This window comes from Anser anser (assembly GCF_964211835.1).
Source record: "Anser anser genome assembly, chromosome: 3".
NCBI classification, from domain to species: domain Eukaryota; kingdom Metazoa; phylum Chordata; class Aves; order Anseriformes; family Anatidae; genus Anser; species Anser anser.
In genome coordinates, this window is record NC_139722.1 from 17,401,396 (window position 1) to 17,407,894 (window position 6,499).

The window sequence follows — 6,499 nt, forward strand, 5'->3', positions numbered from 1 at the left end:
CAAGCAATGCAAGGGAGGGAGAATGGTTCATCTGAGAGAAGAAATCAGAGACAGTGCACATCTGGTTTGTAGAGCACTGCTGCAGGATAAGAAAGTTTGATAAGAAACATTTACAGTTTTGTTTCATGTCAGAGTAGAGACACTGCTGGGAAGAAGTGCATCCTATTGGCATAAAACTTGTTATCCTGTGGGAATCTATAATAATGTCACACTATGAACAAAGATAGCAGGTTCCATAATAATAATTAAGGTCTGACTTCTGTTTCTGAGCCTGGTTATTTTAAGTGTCTTATATTTTTGGAAGAAAAAAAACTGGCTTGTGTTTATTTTTAAAGATTTATTGTCTCTGTTTTCAAGTAAAGAAGTCAGTTTATTCATCCTGAATACTTTAGTATCATCAGGGGCTCCATTGTTTCCCATTGCAAATTTTGGAAGCACCATCTCCAGAAATTTTCAAGAGTCTCTTGTGCCTCTTGTGTGCTGAAGCAATTGTACAAACACCACATGCACTTCTGCTTTGCTATGGCAATTATTTGCTCCATATCACCCACCTCCAACAATGCTAGTGTTATTTCTTCCTCATGCCCACACAGATTTGTGTGTATTCTTATGAAATGCACCATCAAATAACAAGCAGAATTCAGTGCTAGAAAAATTATGACAGAGTCCACAATGGATACAGAGACACATCTCGTTGTAGGACAAAAAAAAAATATGTTTTGAGGTTTGAATTAAAATGTCCTTCTCATTAACAATTACGCCACCACGAAAGCAAACAAACAAACTAAAACCAAAACAGTTTCTAGCTGAAAAAGAACAAAATACTATGCATATATATAGTTGTCATAGTGTGCACACTGCTAAAACTTTATTTTTAGGGATTAGCTTGTTTATAATGGAGTTTGAAATAATGTTAGGTATAGTACGAAAAATCTATGGCCAATTTAGTCACTCAAGCAGGGCTAGAAATCTCCTTGTTCAGGCTGCAGTGGGAGATAACTTGCCACAAGATGCACTGATTGGAAGTCTGCGAAGTCTATGCTTCAGTGACTCCTGGAACAGACAAAAGCTGTGCATGAATTCAGAGGGGAGCACAAAGGAGGCAAAGGCACTCGCCAGCAGTGACAGACTTTGGAATTTAATAGGGGATTGTTCTCTTCTCCCACTTTTCAAAAGGAACTCTTGGAATCTGTATTAATTGCCTTAAAACCCAACAACTGTCTCAGGGTAGGGAAAGGGGAGCGGGTCCCAACTGGTACAAGACTGGCAGTTCATGCATGCTTGCTGGCTGACTGGACAGTGCAGAAACAATGACGTATATATCAATAAGATCAGTGTGCTAACAGCCTTGGAACATGGTAAGAATGTTTTCACGGGTTTCATCATCAAAGAAGAGTACATATTAGGCATTCAATGCTTAACAAACAGTCAGAAGATGGATTTGAAGTGCAGGACAGTATTTTATTATATGCATAAGCAGATGGCTCAATCCAAATCTCTTAGGCTTTCCTTTGCTCTTTTCTGCTGACCCTGAAGAAATCCAAGAGTAGCCCTTCCCAAAAACACATGCATTGCAGTTGGTCTGCTTGTACCTTGCAGCACAGAGTAGAGGCAGGCATGAGTTGGGAAAAACAAATGAACTTTGAACAGAAACTGAATGATTCTAGGAAGCAGATAATACTAGGATGTGGTTACATGCTCTCCCAATCCCCAGCCTGAGAAGGCTATGCATGTAAGTGCATGCCTATCCTATATCTGAAGTCTTTACTTCTAAACTGCCATAATGACTCTACCATTTTAATAAATCAGACAACGCCCACTTCTTGGAGGTATAACTCTTCACATTAGGATATGGCGAAACCAAACTCATACAAATAAAAATAGCAGGTACCTGAGCACAGGAAGGTGTCAGAGCTGAGAACAAGAGAGAAAGATAGAGCATGTCAAAAAACTTACATTTAAAAAATTATTTATATTTTTATTATTATTTTTAATTTTCATATGAAATCTACTTCAGTTATGTCCATAACACTTGCTTTGGATATATAAGCAAACTGCTGTTTGAAAAGCTGAATATTACCACTGTGTGAAAAAAAAAAAAAGGAAAAAATATGATTTGCTCTTTCAGAGATTCTTTTCAGTATAAGTGGATTGTACTTTTTACACCACTGTTCTGCACAAGACTGAAAGTTCCTAACATATCTATAAAAATGATAACAAAATGTCTATACACTATATATTGACAAATACATAATATGTTGCAGCTTTAAATATTCGTTTTTTTTTTATGTACAATAAAAATAACCTTTTATACTTTTCCACTTTTTTTTTTTCACTGACTTGGTTACATTAATTTCTAAATGGCTCTTTTATTTTTTTCAGAAATGAGGAAAATTCAGAAAAATATATCAATTTAAAATCTGGAAGACAAAATTCACTTATCGTTATAGAAAATAGCAATCGGCTCAACTGCACAAAAATAACTCAGGCAGTTAGCTCTCACCAGCTTGCACACTCTACTGATATATTTCGTTTACTACTTTATATCCATCTGCCAAACCCACCTGGGTTTCATATGGGGCATTTGCTAGCTCTGTTAATGATAAGCTTCACTCTATTCCCTATCATCCTCTCAACACTTTCTGAAAAAAAAAAAAAAAGGAAGAAATTATACAGGGTGTATTGTGTCATGGTGTGTTAATCTAAATACTACATTAAGTGAAGAGCATATTAAAAAGTATGTCAGAGAGTGTTTTCTTCTCATTATGACCCCCACAATGAGTCAGGTAGAAGTCATATAATCTACAGTTACAAGCCAAAAATAGATGGATAGTGGGTAAAGCAGAATAACATTTATTTTTATGAAGTACTTTTCAGGAGGAAGTTATCTTCAAGCACTTGCAGAAATACTACAAATGCTAATATTTTAGTGGCTTTGTTGTAGTAGTGTTTAAGACCTGCTGGAACTGCATATAATAATTAAGAGCATCACAGACCCACTTTGGCTTACAGGGAGCTGCAGGTCTGCACAGAGATAATGCAGGGAGAGTGGAAAGTTCCCTGTCAGGATTATGCAATGTGACGGACTACCTTGTCCTCCCATTTCTCTAAGGCCCAGATGAACCAGGAGTCTTTACCCAAGTTGGTAGCATCAGCGTACACTTTATTCTCATTCAAACCAGCAGTGTTCAAACATCCTCTGAAAGTTACCCATGCTTAAGGGGTTTCATGAACAAGAACCCCAGTTCCAGAGAAGCACCCATATGTGCAAACTGTACAGTGTTTGGGAAGCTGTGGCAGACAGCAGGTAGGTGAGTAATACACTCTCAGTGACCTGGAAAAAATCCGTATAATCTCCCTTCTCTCTGGCATGTTGTGTCTTCCTTTTGCAGGAAGCTGGACTTGGCAAGTCATGAGCTCCAGCAGAATGGAGATACACGGCACTGCCTTCAGGACACGGATAAAATGGCAAGGAGCTGACCAGCTACTTGGTCATTACTACAGACTGATACACAATACAGTATTGTTTCTTTTGAGAGAATCCCTGCTTACTGTAGGGAAAAGCCCTTTCTGAATTTTGCACACAAGCACTCCCCAGGGAAAACTTTGTCTTCTGAACAATCCAGCACTGAGCAGGAGATAATGAGTCACTCTAACGATGGTGGCATAATAACTAGCAGTTTGAGTGGGTCATCGCCTCTGGGTGTTTTCATAGTGAACGTTATGGGTGATCTTATTTCAAGAAATCAGATTGCATCAAGTTTTTTTGTTTGTTCTTACCAAAGCATTAAAGTCACCTTCATTCTGTGGAGATAACAGAGTAGAAGACGGAGACAAGGCCAGCACTGCTCGCTAGCGCAGCAAGAAAAAGTAAATTCCTTTCTTTTGGGGCAGAATTTCACACAGATGGTGCACAGGTGTTTCCTGTACATCATGGTTATATGTGAGTAACACACAGGGAAATCAGTAGGGTGGTTCATGTCCATGAGGTTGTCCCCTTCTTATGGCAAAGGTGGCTTTTTGTCAGACTTTAGTGACTAAAAGGCTGTCTTAACCTTGTCAGCCTAAGTCCTGCAATTTCCCATAGCTAACAGTCAGGAATCCTTCCCAAACTCAGGAGCTGAAAAGGGATTATTTTAGACATTATCAAGTAATTGACTTTCAGCCTTTTTACTTTACGTTTTGACGTTGAGCTCTGAAATAAGTAGAGCTGGAAACCATTTCTGTGTTACATGAAGGGTAAAAGAAAGAGATGGTATCCCCCAAACAGTCTGGGTGTATGAGATGGCTCTATCAGCTGAAGATCAGCGGTATCAACTACAAACTTCTCCGTCAAAGCTAATTTTCCAGTCTCCCTGGAGAAGATCAGTTGTGTACACATTCCTCTCCAGGCACCTGCACAGGATGTGGGCACACTCAAGGACAGGAAGGCTTTCTGTTCCCCGAACATGCAGGTGTGTGCAAAGTCAAGCGTCAGCTCTGCGTTTTCAGGATCAATTCATATTGCACACGCAGTGCAGTTTTGCTGGATGTCAGCAGTCTGAAACTGTTTTCTCACTGACAGAGTTGTGGTAAATACAACAGTAAATGGACGGCTCTGATGGACGGTTCCCCTCCAGCTCTTTCAAGGTGGGGGATTATCTGTGTTCTCTGCTGCTTTCTCCAAACCACAGCCAAGAAGGGAGGGTTTGGTGAACACACTCTATATTGCACTTTAATGTGGCTAAGAAAGGAGTTATTTTTATTTCATTTACAGAAACATGAGCCAAATAATAAGAAGTAAGGCAACTGTTGATGGCTTACTGTTTTCCAGGTTGGTGCTCATTTTGGTATTTATATCATAGGATAATTGTTGACTTCCCTCCATGAGCAAAATGAAGTGACCAGCAGAGACAGGCAAGATCACGTTAAAACTCAAATAAGGAGAGACATGTCAAACAGTAAAAACTATCAAGCAGACAAACTAAGTATATTTAAAGTCATAAGCAATTCACAGAATCACAGAATCACAGAATCGTCTAGGTTGGAAGAGACCTCCAAGATCATCTAGTCCAACCTCTATCCTAACACTAACAAGTCCTCCACTAAACCATATCACTAAGGGCTACATCTAAACGTCTTTTAAAGACCTCCAGGGATGGCGACTCAACCACTTCCCTGGGCAGTCCATTCCAATGCCTAACAACCTTTTCAGTAAAGAAGTTCTTCCTAACATCCAACCTAAACTTCCCCTGGCGCAACGTTAGCCCATTCCCCCTCGTCCTGTCACCAGGCATGTGGGAGAATAGACCAACCCCCACCTCTCCACAGCCTCCTTTAAGGTACCTATAGAGAGCGATGAGGTCTCCCCTGAGCCTTCTCTTCTCCAGGCTAAACAACCGCAGTTCCCTCAGCCGCTCCTCATAAGACTTGTTCTCCAAACCCCTCACCAGCTTCATTGCCCTTCTCTGGACTCTCTCAAGCACCTCCATGTCCTTCTTGTAGTGAGGGGCCCAAAACTGAACACAGTACTCGAGGTGTGGCCTCACCAGAGCCGAGTACAGGGGGACAATCACCTCCCTAGACCTGCTGGCCACACTGCTTCTTATGCAAGCCAGGATGCTGTTGGCCTTCTTGGCCACCTGAGCACACTGCTGGCTCATATTCAGCTGCCTATCAACCAGTACTCCCAGGTCCTTCTCTGCCAGGCAGCTTTCCAACCACTCATCTCCCAGCCTGTAGCGCTGCTTGGGGTTGTTACGCCCCAGGTGCAGGACCCGGCACTTGGCCTTGTTGAACTTCATACAGTTGACCTCAGCCCATCGGTCCAGCCTATCCAGATCCTCCTGCAGAGCCTTCCTTCCCTTGAGCAGATCGACACACGCACCTAACTTGGTGTCACCTGCAAACTTACTGAGGGTGCACTCGATCCCCTCATCCAGATCATCGATAAAGATATTAAAGAGAACTGGCCCCAGCACTGAGCCCTGGGGGACTCCACTGGTAACTGGCCTCCAACTGGATTTGGCTCCATTCACCACAACTCTTTGGGCCCGGCCATCCAGCCAGTTTTTAACCCAACAAAGCGTACGCCAGTCCAAGCCACGAGCAGCCAGTTTCTTGAGGAGAATGTTGTGGGAAACGGTGTCAAAAGCCTTACTGAAGTCAAGGTAGATCACATCCACAGACTTCCCCTCATCCACCAAGCGCGTCACTTGGTCATAGAAGGAGATCAGGTTCGTCAAGCAGGACCTACCTTTCATAAACCCATGCTGACTGGGCCTGATTGCCTGGTTGCCCTGCAAGTGCTGCGTGATGACACTCAAGATAATCTGCTCCATGAGCTTCCCTGGCACTGAGGTCAAGCTAACAGGCCTATAGTTCCCCGGGTCTACCCTCCGACCCTTCTTGTAGATGGGCGTCACGTTTGCTAGCCGCCAGTTGACTGGGACCTCCCCTGATAGCCAGGACTGCCGATAAATAATGGAAAGCTGCTTTTTTTTAATTAAAAGATAAGATA